Source organism: Apus apus, chromosome 15 (genome assembly GCF_020740795.1).
Source record: "Apus apus isolate bApuApu2 chromosome 15, bApuApu2.pri.cur, whole genome shotgun sequence".
Classification (NCBI taxonomy): Eukaryota; Metazoa; Chordata; class Aves; order Apodiformes; family Apodidae; genus Apus; species Apus apus.
The window spans coordinates 11,187,940-11,209,020 of record NC_067296.1 but is presented as its reverse complement, the minus strand read 5'-3'; the positions used below and the strand labels follow the sequence as shown (position 1 = coordinate 11,209,020).

The window sequence follows — 21,081 nt, the reverse complement described above, 5'->3', positions numbered from 1 at the left end:
CATGGTGGATGTGGAGCAGCTTAAATCTGTCTTGGTATAACAAACACTCTCTTTGTACTGTGTTCCACATACATACAGAAATGGCTGATAAAAATCCCCTTCCATACATTTTGTCAGAACAGGTAAGATTGCCCCGGACCTGCTCTTACAAACTTAATTTATAATGCAATAGTATGAAAAAAATAAATAACTTTATGAGATTCTACAATACTTAGCAGCGTCTGGGGAGCACATGGTTACACTTCTCTCCTGCTGGTCATTGCTTATGCAAAAGAACAGAAAACAACTAAAGGCTCTCTCGTTGCACAGACCCGTTTTGTTAATTTTACTGACAACAGGTTTTAAATTCACATGTATTTTTGAGAATAACAATCCCAGGTAGTTCTTTGGTCTCCAGCTCTTTATTTTCATTTGAATTATGTTTTTGAGAAGAAATCATCTAATGAATTTTTTTCTGACCTTTTCATCAGCAAGAATATTTTGAATTTTTACTCTTGTTTCCTTCTCTTATTGTTATTTTATTATTTTTTATGCAAAAAGGATAGCCAGATCTGTGACAAAACTACCACTTTAAAACCACCATAGAATATGAACTGAATTTCTATTTAAATGCATGAGGTTTTTATTAAACAAGTAAATAACAGTCTTGCTCATTTCAACCATATCCTGGGCTTGTTTTTGTAAGTCTCACAAAGGCAAAGAGCATGGAAGGAAAAACAACATGGAATATTTTTACCCTGTCTGACCTAAATTTATGCATTTGTTAGTTCTTACAAAAGAAAGAGAAGTGTAATAACTACTCCCTCTTCTCAGTTTCTTTTAATCTTTCATATTTTAACTGTGTTCTTAGCTGCTTGCATGAGTCATGGAGAGCTAGAAACAAGACCCCCCCTTCCTCCCACAGTATTATAATAACTGCTTCCTCATGAGGAAGCCTCTGTGTGTTTTGGGGTATACCACTAAAAAGCCACAAAAATCTCCTGAAAGCTTCTTTGTACCAGAAACCCACCTTGGGTCTACTAGAGGAAGTGCCAATATCTTAGGTGCAAAAACCCAAGTACTTATGAGTGTAATGAAAACTAAGAGATTTAAAGATTTCTTTATCACTCTGTCTGGAAATTTATGCCGTATTTCTTCAGTATTTGCAGAGATTTTTAGACTGCTGTTGACTTTGTGGATTGTTTTGTGTAATTGTAGTATCACATTTCACTGGTCTAGGCATAATTTAGATTAGATTTTGTGATGTTCCAAGAAACTCTAAAATTTACAGGCTTTTATGAGAACTGGAAGGGTATTCAGTGCTTGCCAGGCTGTTCCATGCTATTCCAAGATAACATGCTCCTTCCTATACAGTGTAAGGCATATCCAAACTAAATCTGCATTTGAAGCTACCTGTATTATTATAATTAGAAACAACAGGGGAAGCTCATGGCAGAAATGCAGTTTTCATTCTGAAATCCCATAACTTTGTTTAGAAAAAGCCAGGCCCCTTGTACTTTGGCTCACGCCTAGACTGAGCAGAGCTTACCAAACCAGGTCATGGATCTTGTGCAGTAAGAGAGGAAAAAGAAGGGAAGGTCAATATACTCCAGCATAAGCCAGATTCATTGGCAGGTCAAATGGATTCATATAGCAAACATAACATTAAAATATGGTGTGAAACATATTAACAGAGGATACTGGTATCTAATGTGCCGGTCAACTCCATGGCATTTATAGCCATGTATTGTTATGCCTTATACTGCTCTGTTTCATTCATATTAGCTTGAGTTTATCTGCCTCTAACATAGAGCTTCAGTCCTAAATTACTCAACATAAGGTCCAAAAAGGAGGATGTCACATTGAAATTACATCTCCCTGTCAGACAATATTCTCTTTCTCACTGGGCTACCCTTCCTCTTCTCTATACATATTCTGCTTCTACCCTAGCTCTGCTTTTTGTTATCATTTCCCCATTCATACAGACCTGACTATTTATCCTGCAGGCAGCCTTCTCTTCCTGCTCATGGCAGTTTACTGATCCTCTGGATAGGAACAGTCTGACTTTAATCAAGACTGTGCAGGAAAACCCTTTCTTCTCAGAGAAAGCTTTTATATGTTACAAGTGTTCAGAATTTGTTTACCACATTGAGTAATGAAGCAGAGCTAAAAATACCATATGTTCCTTTGACATTGCCCATTCATTACAATAAATGACTGAAATTTCTGTTACTGCAGAACAAAACATGTTTTATGTTTTTGCCTTTAAGTGAAGCTGTGTATAAAGCTCTTTGCCACTTGGAATATCCTCTTAGTGTTTTACATAAGAGGATAACACAGTTTATTTGGAAAATGCAGAGAAGCCTACAGCTTGTTTTCCTCTCATTTTCCTAAATGAATGTGGAGAGATCTTAGCATGTGAGATCACAGAAGTAGAACTGGCCAAATTTTCTCCATTATCAGAAAATATAGTGAGGAAATTTGTTGAGACTGCCCTTCAGAACATCACTTCTTACTGGCAGTTCACTGTGCTGGATAAGCAGAAGTCCTTTCAATCATCTTCAAGCCTTCTATGCAATCTGTCTAACTCTGTTTCAACAACTGAGATGAGATTATCAAAGCACAAGAAAGAACTCACACATAGGACCAGATTGTTTGAAGATGTTTATTTTAAGCCATTTCACATAGTCCCATTGACTTTTTTTTTTTTAACTGAAAGTGAGAGAATTTTTTTTCTCCAGTAATTAAAACTCTGAAGGCGAATGCTCTTGCCTGCACAATAAAAGAACTTAAAATATTTTTTAAAGTATTTTTTAAAAACCCATTAAAAACTCAGCTAATTTTTTCCTTTCAAGTGCTGAAATGATCTCATGCTATTAATAGAAGATTTTTTTCTCTGTGGAAAATGTATTCTTCTATTTAAAGCTACTGGGGAAAAGCTTGAAAGAACAAAAAAATATTATTCCAACATCTAGCTATCAATACAGTCTTTGGATGATGAGTTCAAGTAAAGGCTCTAAAACAAATACACTTAATTGGAAATAAGGCAGAACGATTGACAAGACATTCTTTTCCACACAGTTGCATTCAGTATCTGCATACATGCCCACCCAGCTTGTCCACTAATGCTGAAGAAAGCAAATTTGAGGATACCTGATTCACAGCATTGAAAAACATTGATTTTTCTTCCTTCACAGAAATAGACACAGGTACTGAAGCAGCCTGACTTCCCCAGGCTGCTGAGCAGCACAGCCTGACCCTGACCTAACTGGCCCATGATTAGCAGAGCAGGTGTTGGTCTGTCCCGTGATCTTCCTGCAGAGGTATGAAATTGATACTAGCTGATACTAGCTGTGATGACATTCTTTGTGGGCACAGGACTAAGAATTCCTGTCACAATACATCAGCAAACAGAATACCTCCCCAGGAGTTTAAAGAGGGCATTTTATATTGAATAGCTCATATCCTGCTTCCATGCACCTGATCCATTAGGCTTTACTTCTTGGACATGGGCTGGCACTTGCTGATTTTACTCACATGCTGACTGCCCAGACCAGGTGCTGTCCTAGCTATTTACTCTGCATTTGGAGAGATGTGTCTTGTGCACTCCTGCTAGGATCATTCAGAAATCATATTTGCAAAAACACTTGGGTATGTTATCTGAAACATGTGATTCACAATAAAACCACCCAAACCAGAACAGAATGCTTAAAGCTGAAAATAAACCACATTTTACTGTTTTGTTTAATAAGGAAATGGAAAAAAGATATTTGTAAATTGCACAGTGAAGAATTGTGCTAGAGATGTCTGAGTAACCAAAACAAGCCACGGTACTTACATATCACTGCAGCAATGAGCTCTTAAACAGAGAGCTAAGAAGTATTGTCAGTTAGCAGGGTGCTGGATGGAGAAGTTATGTATTTCCATTATCTATGCAGGGCACTGAATTAAATACAGTAGGTCAGAGTCCCTCACACAGCTTCCCTTCCACACAGTAGATAAACCCTCAGAAGACAGACATGAACAAGTAGGCCTTGGTTTACAAACTCTGGTATGCAAAAAATCTAGGTTTAGGGCATTTAGTATGAGATAAAAAATACCATGGTCCAAATGATGCCAAGTCCAGATTCAGTAGACGTTCATTGTGCCCTCTCAAATGTGTTAAAAAAATGTTGATCAGTCAACTTTGTACCTACATGCTTTTTCCTGGGTTGGGTATAATCTGTCCACACCACTTGCACTTCATGCCATGTCAAGCGTTGTCTGTCTTCCCACAGTTGGCATCAATCTGGCATAAAAGCACAGAGCTGGCATAAACCCCATGTACAGTCCTGGCTGATTTGACAGAAATATGATCATTTGCCCATGATTGATCTGGATGAAACCTGTACTGCTGGAAAAAACAGTTGTGCACAGATCTGGTGTTAACATCAGACTCTCAAATGATGGCAGAGCCTGTTGGTGCCAGAAGGTGATGTGAAACTAATGGAATGTCTTTGCCTGCTGCCCCAGCACAGAGGTCTGGGTGGCAAGAAAAAAAATGAGACATCATATGATAACTTTAGTCTCTGTGCAGATCACTTCTGCCCAGTGACTTGAACTTCCAACAGCAGCTTATGTGCTACATGAACAGCGAGGAGAGTATTTTCAAGGGGCTTGAGCCTGTGCTGTGCAGCTGCCTCCAGCAAGGCAGCAGGATGATGCAGAGCAGCTCCATTTTCAGAGCAAAATAGACCACCCTTCTCCTCATGTTTGCTTTTCTTTGGTTTTGGCTTTGGGCTCTTTGCTTCTGAACTGCAAATGCACGTGTGCTCCACCCTCCCCAAAGTGGGTAGGTTTGCTGTAGTGTGTCAGTATCTGCATAATATATCTACACAGTATATATGTATGCATGCAGTGTTGCACATTAGATTACATAATTTCATATTTAACGTTCTTTATTAAAAAATCAAGGAGTGTGCTGGTAATATGGATTTGATTATAAAATAGCTACTTCTCATACAGGTCAGAGTGAGACACGGTTTGGGAGCTTGATTTTTAGGGTGGCATGATCAGCATCAGAGATCTTGTATTTGCAACTAAGCTGTGCCCTGGCAGAACCCAGTGCAAAGTTTGAGTAGTTCAACCATGCTGTTTCTAACCCATTCTTAGTAATGCACCTAATTCATCCTAGTAGCATGTACAATGACTTTTGATTAAAACAAGATAAGTCACAAGCTAGAAGTTAAATTTTAGCATCTATTACAGTGTTGTCTTCAATGTTCATATTTATAATGCTTGAGTGCCTAATGCACAGTGAAAGGATGCGAACAGAGTTGAATCCCAATTCCCATTAAAAGGCTCTTTAGCTCTCCTCACCTCCTCACCTTCTCCTGGTATTTTTTTCTTTTTATTTTATTCCTGGTTTTCATGTTTCCATTTTTTTTTTTTCCTTCATTTTTTTTCCCCCTTCCTCTGGAGTTGGCAGAGAGCCAAGGGGAGAGGGGCAGTGCTACTTAGTATTGAGCCAACATTAGAAGTGAGAAGCTTTGACAGTTAAGCTTATCTCCCAAGCCCAAGCTGACAAAGCCACCTGAAAAAAAAACAAACCCCAAATGTTCCTGTTTCAAATGCTTGCCTAAAAGCAGGTTTAACTTATGTTTTCATCATTAAGAAGAAAAACAACTCCCTTAGTTCTTGATACATTTTGGCACTCAGCAAATAAATTTTACCATGGCAACTGTAAAGCCACTTGAGACATACAAACTCTCCAGTAAAGTGGTCCTCATCATCTTGTTCTACAAACTAACATGGATAATCTCTTGTCATTAAAAAATATAAAAAACCTACCTGAAATAGCTTAGTATCATGTATTAGTATCATGTTTTCTAATTGTTATGGAAATAAAACATCTGAGTTTTACATAATATTTTCGCAAGGACATAAAAAACCCAGGTGCTTTACAAAGGAGGAAAGCTAAAAGACAACGTGTAGTGTGACCTGTCTCAGGTTGAATCAGTGCTGAGAGGACAACCTTCACCCCATAATGCAGGTCCAGTACTCTGCCTTTTCGCTTCTTTAGCTAAATCTTGTAGCCCAGCAAATTCTGACTGCAGTCACAGGCCAAGGAAGTTCCACAGAGTTGCCCAGTGCAGTGATCTATCTTATCTTGCTATCAACAAGAAAGGATTTATCTGTGAGGTCAGTACTGTCTGGAGGGAGTGCAAGCTGAAGAGGCACAAATGAATAATGTACCTGTGTCTGATAAACAGACCTGAGTATTGTGTACAATGACTGCACTGACAGAAAAAAGTATTTTGAGTGATTGTAGCATGCAGCTGTATGTGAAATATGTGTGGTTTTGGAGCTAATTTGCTATATAGTTGCCACAGCTGTATGTGTGAATCATTTCATGGCTTTATTCTTGGCCACTTCTGACAGTGCACATGGTAACCAATGAGTTACACAAGCAAAATCAGGGAATGGCAATATATGTCTTTTTTTGCAGAGTCATTTAATCGTCTCTCTTTGTCATTGTGGCCTTACATTCAGTGCAAACAGAAGGACAACTTAACCGTTCTCTCAATTTGCAGTAGGAGACCCTGCTATACAAGCATAATTTCTTGCCATGATTTTTCTCAAAATAGATTAATCTTTGTAGAAAATGAGAGCAGAGGCTAATGAGGGTTGAGGCACAAATGGGATAGCACCAGTAGCTACTTCATACAAGCACAGCAGTGTAATCGTTTCTAGCATATTTAATAAATCCAAGCCCTACTAGGATGCACAGCTACAGGGGAATTTATTTTGAAGTCAAATATGATGCTGCTTGGCTGTCTTCATTGGAAATACATGACACATATTTTATCTTATTTCTTGCCTTCTTCAATTTAATCACACCTTTAATGAGCAGAAACATAAAAAGTAAACAGTTCCTTTCTCCTCTACAATAATACTGGTCTTCTTTCTACACTGTTTACTTTGAATAACCGGAGTTCATTTTTAGGACCCTGTTCAATATTTAATTCAAAGAACTTTACAAACATCTTCCAAATGCTATTTTGAAGCTTCAGCAATGTTCATTTGTGTACTGATAAGCAATGCAAATTTCCTGGGATTTTCTCTGTCTTTCAGGGCAAGGGGAAGGGTTATTTCTTGATTTGCTTATAAATCCAGCTCCATTCCCAACTGAGAGAAAACTGAGAGCTACGTAGATCAGAATACAGTTGCACTGTGAGTAATTTATATATTAGCCCTCATTTACAGAGGGTGAAAGCCAGCAGAAGCAGCCTCAAAGGAAGATGGGATGGCAGTGACCCATGCTTTATCTTTAAATCCTGTCCTTTGTTTTAGTTTTAAAGTAATACTTGGCAACAAAGTTATAAATAAATAGATTAAACAGAAGCAGAAGGCTGAGAGGGGGCTGGCTGCATTAAATATTACAAGTAACTGTCAGATTAGTCACAAGTAGAATTTTCCTTTCCAAACACTGTGCATCGAGGGAGGCTGAACATTTGTTGTACAATTAACAAGTCATGGCATATTTAAACAAATCAGTACTTTCATCAGGTCAAGTTTCTACTATTTCATTACATTACTTTTCACACTGATTTTATATTGTAGGTCTATATATCCCTTGAAATACATTCTCTTGTGTATATGGAGTATGAAAAATTAATTCCATTAATAGTTATTTTTTAACTAGGTCTCTGGAGTTCTGTGAGCCTGAATTATGCTGCATTTTCCAGTACCTTTTCAATTTTTAATGTTCTAGATAAAAAACAGTTTCCTATAAAAATCATTGCCCTCTTCTCTGTAATGGTGACGAGAGGGAAAAGGATATCAAAAAGTTCCTCATCAGCATAAATAAATTAAAATCCCCACTTCATAGAGGCCAAGAGAAATGGAGATGCTGTTAAATGTTTTAAGAGGAAGGTAAAAGCAGAGATGACCAAAATTAAACTCCCCAGTCTAAATATATTAGCAGCTCTTTCCCCATTTGTATTTTTAAATGTCAAATAATCTATTAAAATGGAAACATCATTGAAGGTAGTGTGGATGGAGAAGGGTTTGTGATACAATGTATTTAAATAATGGGAAATCACATTTACAGTTCTGTTTTTGCTGGTTAAAATTCAGCTTTCTGTTAATAAGGCCAGTCTTGTATTTTTGTCAGCACTGTCTGCTCAGGCTCCTCCTCCCTTTGTCAGCTCTTTCCATGCTTGCCTGATGATGCTTCATTTTGCAGGGATTTCAAAGGTTTGCAAAAATTTCACAGCAGCAATTCTGTGTCATCCAGCAAGGGAGACCTATGTTCACTATTTATAAACTCACACAGTTCTACTTGCTTCATGGTAGCATATTCATGTTTAATTAGATATTTTTGTTTTTATCATTCTCCAGCTTGCAGTCATAATTGTCATAACTGTGCCCATAGGGTAGATTCACAGCTGTGTATATAAAGTGGACTGAAGCATCTGCTTGCAAAGCTTCTCTGTAAGTCTGGAGCTGGATATATAAGAGCAAGTACACTTCAGACAGACAGCCTTGATAGGAATAATAAAGCATCACATGCACCTACATTGCAGAATGGAGAGCAAAAATTCCTCTGCTATGACCCCATTAGGAGCTGAGTGATGCTGGGCAGGAGAATGCAAGTGAGAGCCCAGAACAAAAGCAAAGAGGTGATTCCAGGAGCTGCTGTGGCACCACAGCTCAATAGTTTTGCTTTGCTGATGTGCACAGCCTCTCCTTGGGCTTTCGGTCTACTAACATCGATGGTTCACTATTTTATTAGGGAATCAGCAGTTTTCTTCTTTGCTGGACACTGTTATACTGTCAGGTTTGTGATGCTCCTCAAACCTGGGAGTACTGTTTATTCCTCCCTCTGGGCTTCATTTATCCTCTTTGACTAAAAGGGATACAAGTAATTTCATTTACTGTGAAAGGTATGACTATCATTTGCAGTGTCCATTGGATTCTTAAGATAATGGATGGATGCCTGTTTAATAGAGAGGACATTCCTGGCAGTTGCTTTGGCAGGAGGATGTCTTCTCTGTGACAGGAGCTCTTCAGCACCATTTTAGGCGAAGAGAAATCTGATGGCTTTAGAGTCATGCAGTGCTAGTGAGAGGGGAAGAAGAAAGATGCACAGTTTCTAATGTGATCCTGTTTTCATTTGGGCAAACTTTAATTTTTTTAATGCTATCCTTTTCCCTACAGTATATCCTTAAATTTTCCATTGACATTCATGGTACTTTAGGATGGCTTTATGCCAAGTTACAGGCATGTATTTCACCTGGGTTTCAAACAGTATGTTTTTATCAACTTAAAGACGTCTTGTAGGCATCTTGCTTTTTGGATTGTCTTTTACCAGGGTTTCCTTTTTTAATTGATGACCTCATTTTCATGTAGTCCCTTTTCTAGAAATTAAGTATCTGTATACTGGGTGCACTGGGCTTCCTATGCCCCCACCATTGTATTTTGGCTGTTACCACTGAAACTATATTGAACTGAGCACCACTCCAGATGAAATTCAGAATGGTATATTTTCTTCTGCGTCCTAAGATTGGCTGTTTGATGAAGCAGTCATTTACCCTGTCCAAAATCATTTATCCCTATGTCTTGTCCCAAAGAGGCAGTTATCCATGCTATATGAGGGGAACTGAAATCTTATACTACTTATAATTATCTGTAATTTACAGTTTTTCCTTAGAATTTCAGTTCCTGAGGTCTTGCAAGTTTTTTTTCATTGAAAACTGAAATTTCCAGAGTCACATTTAAGTATATTTTATTCACTTGACATATTTTTTCACTCAGAGGGTTATGCAAATATTAACAACCTCTGTAAACAAGAACAAACCACACAGGAGAAAAGCCTCCTTAACCTGGTCCCTGAAGAGCCATTTGGAACAAATGGCTGTGTGCATAATATAGCTGTTGTTTTTCTAATTAGCATCTCTGGCAATAAGCCATTTGGGTATATTCTATATGCTTTTATCTTTAGATTAAATTTACATTTGCTGCTAGGTAGCTCTGACATCTTCATTCTTGTTTTAGAACTGTCATAACATGATTATTGTGTGATCACTCCTCACAGCAAACCAGCCCCTATTTATATGGCTCAAGCTTATCTACACTGGTGAGCTCTATGATCATGCCAAATAAGGAGTATTTTCTTTTGCAACTTGCCTCCTAGAATTCAAAAATTATTGTTGTAAAAGTTGCAGGACAGGTTTGGGTTTTTTTGAGCCATATGACTCCAAGATAGAAGCGGTAGACACAACCAAGAAAATAATTGATAAATAAGAGTGTCTTTCTGAAGAAATTGTGATTTAAATATTCAAAACAAAGGGTGAGGTAAACTTTACAAAACAGAGGCACAGATTTTAATGATATTTCCAAAGTTTTGAAGAACTGGATATAGAACAGATAATTTCCTCAGTCCAGTGTTCTAACCACAACATTTTTCCTACCACACAGAACTAAGCACTTTCAAAAATAATTTTTCAAGGGCAGATTCACAATCAGAATTATAAATTGTTACAGCTTTCATGAAATAACTTGATCTATTGTTGATTGTGTCAACTGCAGATCTGCCACAGGAGCCTTCAGTAAAAAATAAGTAAGTAAATATGTATCAAATGAAAGTGCTTTCATAAACATTAGGCATAGATAGTAACAGAATTTCTTATGCCATGAAAATTCCGTATCTTTCAAAATTTTTTAATGTTAAAATAGAACCTTTTTTTTTTTTTTCAATTCTTGGAAATAATGAGAAAATTTTTCAAGGTCACAGTAGTAAATGCTGTCTAAATCAAATCTGTCATTCAGCTAATTCAGTTAAAACATTTTCACTATTAGTTTCCTTACCAGCTGCTTGAGTGAAAAGTGAGGTTTTATTCTGACGTGCAGAAAAGGATTGACATTGCCACACCATTGCCACACCATTGCCACACCATTGCCACACCATTGCCACACCATGGCCAAGTTACCTCTCACAGACGTTGCTTTTGGAGATCAGAAAAAGCAAACTGCAGTAATAAGGTAAAGTGACTGCTACAAAACAAACAGCAACCTTGATTCAGTTCACCACACAGGTCTTTGGGGTTTTCATACCTTATGTGCTTAATTAGATTTCAGATGATGTCCATTCATTAAGAAAAACATTTCTGTTTCCCCAGTTTAGTAGATTTCTTCTTCTAAACAGCTTTGTACTCAGCTCTCTCCCTTTACCACAAGAGCCTGTTAAGTGTTTAGGTCAAAACCACAGGACAGGAAAATACTAAAGTAAAACTAGAAATCCTTTACCCACTCTCTGTTGAGATGTGTTCTCCTCTAACACCACAAGAAGAGTGAGCAAGAGTGGTCCAGTCACACAGGTCTGAAGTTCCACTGGGCAGTTGTCACCGTGACAAGACCATGCAGAAGTAAATACCACGTTGCTACCCATATGAGCTCTACTATAAATCAAATCCTTTTAGACTCCCTAAAAACCACATGAATCACAGTCTGTTAACCCAGGGAGAAAAATGAGTGTGATCATGCACTTTAAGGCTGCCTCATAGTGCACAAGGAACCAAATGCAGGCTGCATAGGCAACCATAACTGGCATTTCCTAAGTTTTTACTGCTTGTCTTTAAAATCTTAATGACATGCTCTTAATATAGTGGCTTTCCAGCATAAAACATAATTATTTGAAGCTGTGTATGTGATGATTTCTCAGTATCTGGAGAACGTTTTGTTTTGTGCTTTAAAAGGATCCTGAAGAATAATCGTTATTTAACTAAAACATCTTTGGCTTTCTTTTTCCTTTGCTTTTGTGTGGAAGCCACAGAACAGCTTTTCACATACCAGATGAATAACGTGTAGGAAGAGTGGGAGAGGAAGGGAATTGATGAATTTTTTTTAAATATGTGAATTTAATTTCACCATGTACTTAAGTTTTATCATAATGCACATCCAAATTTATGTATAAAAAGGATCTCCTTGTGAATGCTTCAATATGTTGTTTTATACATTATTGAAAAAGTTCATATTTTACAAAATAATACAATTCTTTTCAACTGTTTTTTTCAATGGTAGGTTGCAAATGAACATACATCAATGTCTTAAGTACTAGGTAGCATGAAAACATTCTGTATATTCAAATTACACAGCAAATTGCAACCATAGGCACGCTGGACAACTGTTAGATTATCTGACCAGACTGAAAGGTTTCATGGAAACAAACTTTCTTACACTGTTGGATATTTTTAAAGAAACTTTTTCTTACCAGTGCCAGGAGGAAAGGGACCAGCTATCCAATACACATCGAAACTAAAAAGCACTGTGACACTTGCAGTGGGAAAGATTCCCTGTTCCCTGCGCTCCCCTCCCCCAGCTTCTCTGCAACTTAACTGTAGACATAAATCTCTCTCCCAGTTGAAAAAGTGTATGTATCAATACTGAAACGAGGCATGTGTAATAGACAATTATGCAATTAATCTGCAAGCACCATCACTGATTCCTAGTTTTGAAGGGCTATCTTCATGGTTATGAAATGTATGATTTTCAGAGCACTAACTTATGAAAGAACAATCCTACATTTTCAGCTAAAAGACATCCAATGGATTTTATTTTTTTTTATGTATACCTAATGATCCCAGAGATAACACATCCTTGCATATTGTATCACAAGCAAAACATCACAGGAGTCCTAGTCCCTTAATGTTAGAAGCCGGCTGCATACCCTCCATACAGAATCTCAGAAATACTTAAAAAATGACCAAAGGTTTAGTCCACTCACCTCAGTTAACACTCCAAGTAAGTATGATAGACCAGTTTAACAAAATAAGGCATCAGGAGCAGGAAGTAAGCGTTTATCCATTTTCCTCTTAATTTTGTCTATTCCTTGCTACTTACCTCTGAGTGCTGCTGTTGCTCGGAGCACACAGAATGCAGCAGCTCAATCCCAGGAAGAAAACAGTCATTTCCTTTCCCCCTCTGTTACTGTTCTCCCTTGAAACTCCTTCACTTTTTTCTTTTCAAGTTGCATACAAATACAAGGATGGACCCTTTGGGCTCTATCCAGGTCTGTTTATATTATGTAAAACAGATGAATGCATTTCCTATTTTAACCATAAAAACCATGTCTTCGCTGACAGGCGCCTGGATCATTAATAGTATTCTGTATGCAACTGTGAAAACCCACGTAAGGCTCGGAATTGGGCTCAGTTTTCTAAATGAAGAACCAGATGAAAATCTGCAAACCAACTTCCCCTTGTTGCAAAAGTTTCTCTTTTTCTCTGCTGTAGAAGAAGCTGGAAGCCACTGTTTCACCGATACAGATTTTTCATTGGATATGCTGGAGGGAGACCTTTTAGACTTGGTTTAACACCAGAAACACGTTGAAGATGTTTGGGTCACTAAAGTGCCTATAACCTCACTGTAACTTCTGGTCAGCTACCACATCAAACCTGTGATTCCTTTCTCCCAAGGCAGTTTTTTCTTCTAACACTGTCAGCAAACTGCTTCAGCACTGTTTGAAAAGATTCCAGCTTAAATTACAGTAGTGAAAGCCTGTTCTGGGCTTTTCCCTTACTATTTTTTCTAGAATATTTAAATTTCTTATGATTCCCCACCCAGTCTTAACCATACTTCCCAGAATGCCAGAAAACAGTCTTTCCTTCCTGCTATCCTAAATGCCTTCATTAGGGAGACTTAACATTGAAGTGTTTTGGAAAAGGCAGATGCTCTAGATTTAAAAGAAGCAAGAAGAGACTCTCAGTGAACAGCTGCATTGCTCCCAGCTTCAAGCCAACCATATCTCAGAATGGTTTTGTCCCTGAGAACATATTATTACCATCTAAATTTAAAAACACTGGCATTCTTGCATGAAGGCCAAAGCAGACTTAAAACCACAAGGACTATTCTGTTTGAATATCCTATGACAATGATGCAGAAAAGACCAACATGAAAACCAGTTTTTCTTTGAGATTTTTACTTGCAAGGTACCTGTACAGAAATGGCCAAAAACACAAGTACAGTTTCAAATATAATCACTGATCACAGTTCTTGTTGAAATCTCATCCTGAAGGTGTTTTAGCTCTTTATTGGCTGCTCAGAAATATCTTGTCCCACTGGAACAGTGTTATTTTATATCTGTTAGTAGGTTGAAGTGTTGGACATTAAACCCATGTTCCAAATGTATAGTTTCTCAGTTCTAAAGGAAAATATTTCTAAAATAAAGCACCTTCTACCTCTGTAGATATTAGGTCCTGTCATTCTTGAAGTAGTGTTCTGGCAAACCATTCCATTTCAGAGCACTGAGCTTACATACCTCTTGCTCTTAAAATGGCTACTGAACTTCCAAAATCCAGAAAGAAAAATCTGAACAAATGTAATTAAAAATCTTATCAATTTAAATTAAATCACAATCTTTTTTTTTGCTCCACGAAATACATATTAACATTTTTTTTTCTCTTACTGAGGCTTCTTATGCATCTCCTACAACCACCCACATTCATTTTCCAGAATAGTTTAGTCAGTGACTCAATGATCCATTGCAAATCAGATGAATTGTTGGTTCTGAAAAAAAGTGCACTGATCATATGGATAATGTAAGATAGATTTATTTTAATTCAATGAACATAGGTAAAACAGAGGCATAGAGACTTTCAGTCATAAACAAGACTTCTGTGGACAGCCTGTTACTTATTCCCTGAGGGATATTTTAAAGAGCAATGAATGAAATACTGTTTCAATTACTAGTAACATCATTTGGAGTATTTTCATTATTGTCAGTGGCTTAACTTCAGTCAAAAAAAATGTATACATATATATCAAATATAGGTGTGTATATATGTTCTGGCTAAGGACTTCCTTGCATTTTCTGAGTATAATTTTTGCATTTCAGAAGTATCTGATTCTCTCTAGAGGAGGACCCAGCCCAGATGGGAACTTTGCTTTTTGATAAACCTGGGTTTACTGATTGGTTTTATGTAATTACATCTGTAATGTGACAAGAGATTTAGTATGAGAGAGAGAGAATTAGAGAATTAAATGCAATGACAAGTTGAAAAAAAAACCAAACAAACCAACCCAATATTTCTTTTAATATTTAGTAGAAGTTTGCTAATTAATATTATCCTGACCCATCAATCAGTATCTGGCCATTAATCTAATTGTCATTCAGTAAGTTCTTCCAACCAGAATCTCTCAGGCATGTACTGCAAAGTCTAATGAGCTTCCTGTGTTGTATTGTAAGAGAAAGGATGTTGAATCATCTTCTAAGTCTCTTCACCTTGTTGCTGGCAAGACCAATCTTTTCTGAATGATTCCTGAATGGAGGGATGCTAAAATTGGGCAGGTAAATAAGGCTCTGATCAGAACACTGGTCAGCTGGGTAAAGTAGGGAAAAGTGTAACATAAAGTTGAAGAAGGAAAAGGACAAACATCCGCACATCTAAGTGTGCTACCTTGCTTGTACTGAGGCCCTTAGTTAATTTTTAAAAAATTTTAAAAAATTTAAAAATCTCACCATTCTCTGTACAGAATTCATCCTTTCTATTCAAAGAAGTTCTAAAAAAAGCTATGACAACTAACTTTCAAATGCAAATAAAAAATATGAAGCAAAATCTTGATTAAAAATTAAAGACACTGACCCAGTGAAGTTCCCAAACGTGCTTGAATTCAGGCACACAGTCTTAGCAAAATTAATGGGATTCATCTGTCAGTGAGAAGCCTTATGCACAAACGTGCTTCTTAGAGTTCTAAAATCACGTTTGGTAGGCTTCTAGATACTTCAAATTTAGGCATACAAGTTTGAAAACCTGGCAAAAGCTTCTTAAATGTTTTTCAGGAAAATAAAACAGATCTTTTCAGGTTTAGATGTTTATATGATCATTACTCTCTAGGCCAATAGAACTGGTGGTTACCAAAGGAGTAGAAATGTCATGGCCACAGAGGGGATGTTGGAGGGCTTCTGAGGCTGATTGTAGTGACCTAGGCAAGTTGGAACTTCTGATACAGGGCTAACAAATTAATGAACATATTGAGAAAGCTGATGTTATAATTGTGCTGATGGGCAAAATTCTCCAAAAGTTTGGAATGGCTTAACTTCAGATTCAGATTTTCCATTGCCATAAATAAAATAGAACTTTTCCTCCTTAACAGGACCCAGACTTTAATCTTGCCTTTTGCATGAGACTCAGAACTCCTATTTTTACACTTCTATATATAAAGCACTTCCAGCAACTTACACTGCAAAAATAAATAATCTCTACCATGAATTTGTGCCTTTTTAAAATATATCCCTCAGAATCTGAACTCTCTTCATACACTTTGGTGCGTGTTCTCCATGTACTGGAGAGCTAAGTTTTTGCTATGCTTTTCTTGGCAAACTTACTTCAAGTGTGTGGATTTTATAAAGCATCTCCTAAATGTTTCATGTAAAATTGTGTGCATGTGGTAATCATTTTGGATTTAGTATTCTACATTTCAGCTGTCACTGTAATTCTGTGTCAGAAGACATTAATTTATTTATGACATCATAGACCTTCTTTGGAATATATTCTTTCCTGGAAACAAATGGTGACCCTTGTTTCATTAAAGCTGGGCAACATCCATATTCCAGTGTTTTACTGTACAGTTTGTTTAAAAGTCTTTTGATAAAAAGAGGTTAGATTGCCAATGATACCAGGTAATGACTTGAGCAATTGATGTAGCACAAACTTATCATACAAAACCCTACATGGTTACTGAAAAGCTTGTTTCCCCTTTGAGGAAGGGGTGGGTGGGAACAAATTGCCTATATCTCTTGAAAATGCAAGGTGTTTTGCTTCCAATTGCTGTTTTTCAAGAAAAAATGATAGTGGGAAAATTTGCCTGTACATCAGAATGCTGAACGTTAATTTTAGAATTCAAACAAAGTCTTCAAACATAATCAGTACACTCTTTGAAACACCATGAAGAAAAATCAGCATTTGAGGAATCTCTCTTACACAGGTTTTAAATTTGGTGAAATTAGGTCTATAACTTATTCAGTAGTTCTTAAATACTCATAAATTGTGTTTGGACTAAATTTTCAGAATTTCTTCTATCATATTTAATTAATGCCTATAGAAGAGGCATATTCATAAAAATTAGAAACAACTAAGTCTAATCTCAAAGTTCCTGTTTTAAAGAGTAGCAAGACTGTAGAATAAAACATTTGTTCTCCTGTTATCAGGAACCTGAAGAAATCTTTCTTATTTTAAAGCCTTTTCCATTTGAAGACAGTTAACATGCTTGGAGTACTTCAGTAATTAGCATTTGTAACCTTTTCCAATCTGAAGTTCATGTTATAGTTAGTAAAAAAGAGAGACCAGAATTTCAGTATATTCCTGGAAATATCTTTAAAATGTCCTTTGAAGTATTTTTAGATTAGATATTAGGAAAAAGGTCTCCACTAAAAGGGTTGTAAAGCACTGGAACAGGCTGCCCAGGGAAGTGGTTGAGTCACCATCCCTGGAGGGATTTAAGAGATGTGTAGATGTGGTGCCTGGGGACATGGTTTAGTGGCAGAGCAGGGTTAAAGGTTGGACTTGATAATCATCAAGATCTTCTCCAACCAAAACAATTCTGTGATTCTACATGATAAAGTTCATGCACCACTATCCCTGAGTCTCTTGATCAGCATTAATTAGGATTTTTTTTGTGTTTTAAATGTGGCAATAATTTCCTTTTGTTTTCTCAATAAGGCCTTTTGTCATTTTTTATTTTTATCATCTGTCATAAAAATGTGCTGTATGTGTAAGCAATTTAATGCTTCACTGAAAGGCTGTTACGCAACTGAATTGTATAAAATCCTGTCCAAGCCCAAAATTACTGTAAGGAGGAGACAGTGAAATGGCAAAAGGCTGAGAATAAGCAGCCATCTATTCCTGACCTCTTGACATGAGGTACCTAATCTTTTCTTCCCTCTTACACTCACAGGGTAACAAAGAGAGTAGATCTACAAAATCACATATAAAAGATGTAAATACAAACAGAAAACATTTAAATTCTCAGCACATCACTTGAAACACGGATGACCATCTTTTCACCAGTGGAAAGTGAAAAGAGTGATGTAAAAGAGCAATAGCATTTAGTACTGAGCTGTAATTCCCTTTAAGATTTTCTCCTCTCTCCACATTATATGACCCTTTCTTCACAATCTCACTTGCCTTTTCATTTGAAATTGTGATGATCTTTCAAGAGGATAATCAATGAGAAGGCAATCTGCACACTGTGTAAATGTCTGTATTTTGTTTGCAGACAGTTCTGAAAGCATTGACTTCTGCCTTTGCTATACAGGATAAATCATTAAGTAACTGTGTATAAGCATACCTCTAGCTCTGGAAGTACCAGTGACAGGTTAACACTGTAACAGAGAAGACCACTCCACCATTCAGCACCAAGGTCAGCTGAGGACCACACCCAACCTATAGACTAGGACCCTGATACATGAAAAAAAGTCAAAGCTCCCATCAAAAATATAGAATAATCTTGAATTAATAGAACACTTGTTGGAAATTGGCAATCCTGATAGAGAATATTTTCTTTAAAAACACCTAAACAGTAAATTTTATTAACTAACTGTATTCTTTATGGAACATTCTACATGGAATATAATGCAAATGATTAGATATGAGATACAGTTTGTAACGTTATTTACTCTTAGTAATGCACAATGGAGCTACCTGCATGTGTGGTGGAAGAACAGCCAGGTGAATTGTGCACTGCACTTGCAGCTATTTTTAATTTGAATTTTCTGTGTACAAAATATGGGCTAAATTGTGCCTTCAGGTACCGTCTTAAACCAACATCATAAATTGCACAATCTCAGAAGACATGATCTGCAGCACAGCTCCCTTTTTGCTTCATGATAGGCCAGCTGCACATTAACTTTTTCAGAAGCAGTCTACAGCATGTCTGTAGTGTCTCAGATGCACTCACTTACCAGGGCACTGCATTGTTACAACAAAAGCCTATTTCAGTTTCCACTTCTCCTTGTCTACTTCTCAACTTCATTTTCCAGAGAAAAAACATGCCATCGATATCAGATTGCATGTATACCCCCTTGTATGCAGACTGAGACAGACAGAAATTTTCCCTTCCTTAAACAGATGTAAGTAGTCTTTAACAAACCTAGATAATGTTTTTTATGTGTGGGTTTAGCTGAGTTATATTTCCTTTGAGTGTGGACTTGAGATCTGGAGATGCATTGGGTAGATTGAGAGGAATCTATTCCTGACTTTAAATTGATCTAGGTGCCTGTGAAATGCTAACTCGTAAGGCCTCTATGTATTTTATATATGGAAAAAGGCAAGTAAATCCTACTGGACTTATGTATCAGAACAAATAGTGCTTTATTTTTTAGAAAACAAATTGTCATGGGTTCTGAGCAAGACTTTGGCAATCCACCAGTGACAACAAAGCTACAGTGCCAAGTTAAAACTAAAACTTCAAGGTGGTTGTGCAGATTATTGTGTTGTAGTAGTAGCCAAGTCCAGTATATAGTCCCCAAAAAACAAAACAGCAGTTAGGTAAGAAAATGGCCTCAATGCTGTAGGCTGGAATGTGGAGTGTCACCAGAGAAAACACAGCAAAAATGCATAGGAGAAATCCCAAAAAGAAGAGAAAAGTCAATCATTGTACATTTACTGAAGTAACCAGACTGATACAGTAGCGGACAAAAGGACATTTAAGTCTAAAAGTTGTCCTTTAAGTGAATTTAAGGGCTTTTTTACATGGCAACTCTTACAAATTCTGATCCAAATTACCTAGCTGTGTGTGCTTGGAGTAGCTTAATTAAACTACACCAAGTTTGCATGAATACTCTCTCCTAGAATTAAAGTAATCTAAATTCAACTTGTGTTCATTTACTTTTCAAAAGAATAAAACTAAATTAAATTGAGCTCACTTTAATTCTCAAAATTAGTGTCCACAAAGATTTTAATAATTAATCCACTGTACTTCCTGAAGTTAAACTGCATGGATTTTCATAGTCTGTGTTTGTATAAACAAGCTCAAACACACTTATGTTAACTTCAGGGCTGTTCTATTTTCTATTACACTTCATATGGACTAATTTAACAGTCACTAGGAGGAGCCAAGTATTAGCAGATTGTTCTTAACTGAGACTGTATTTCCCATCACTGAATATAAAAGACAATTTTGTATATATTATCTGAATTATAGTCCTCAGTGTACCCCTATAGGCCTTAAAGTCTACTGATTATAAACAAAAGAAGCTAGATATGAATCTTTAGAAAAAAAAGTGTATTTATTCAAATTCAAATTTATTCAAAGTCTAAAAATTATACAGTTAAAGATGTTGCTGTACAAAACAGCTTATGGTATAAGAATTTAATTTTCTAGGTAACAGATGCACTAAAGGCACAATTGGAAACCATTTTTGGACTGTGTCCCAGTTCAAATCCATCTTACGGATTTTGAATATGCTAAGACAGATCTTGAAATGGTAATTGATTTGATATCATGATTTTAATCAAAGAAGAAACTCAGATTTATACCTGTTAATGCTCTAACTCAACAATTATAAACAATGTGGGTTTTTTAAGTTTTACTGCTCCCAAACTAGCTGGGTCCCCTCCTTAGTTTCAGTTTTTAAAATGTTCCCCTGTTCCTGGGGTGAAAAACTCTATCTTTGGCTGCAACTCTGTTCAAATCACAGCTTGTTAGGCATGGTTTGTGTTAACTGTGATTTCAGTTGGCAGGGCACTAGATTAGCTGTTGATATCAAGCCAACATTTAATTTTGTTTTCTTGAGTCATCTGTTGCCAGTTTCTATGACAACTGATCTCCCAGCCTTCACATTTACTAGAGAGACCCATTACAATGGGCAGGAGTACATATAGGGATTTTTTAAGTAGATGGACGTTCAACTTTTTTCTTCAATGGATACGAAAGGATCTTTTCAGCTTCCACTTTAGCAACATGGGACTTCTGTTGATGAATACAAAGACTTTCTTGAAAAAAAGAAATAGAGTAAATGGTAGTTTTTAACAAGAAACCTGTTTTAGCATCTTTCTACTACATCTACAGAATGAAGGTCTTTGTTTTTAAAATCACATGATGCAGAGAACAGCCAAACATCAT

The 21,081-nt window shown here is 36.8% G+C and overlaps 1 protein-coding gene across 3 annotated transcripts in view; it reads right to left on the bottom strand.

Moving 5' to 3' along the window:
- The window catches only part of PHACTR3 (phosphatase and actin regulator 3), a 98,541-nt gene that overhangs the window by 56,421 nt on the left and 21,039 nt on the right, over positions 1-21,081 (bottom strand). The window contains exon 1 of one of the 3 annotated variants that reach the window (XM_051633309.1): positions 3,133-3,195. The exons of the other annotated variants lie outside the window; for them this stretch is intronic. The gene's annotated coding sequence lies outside the window, so the exon portion shown is untranslated. Of the gene's footprint in view, positions 1-3,132; positions 3,196-21,081 lie in introns of those variants that run through there. 3 annotated transcript variants of the gene reach the window in all.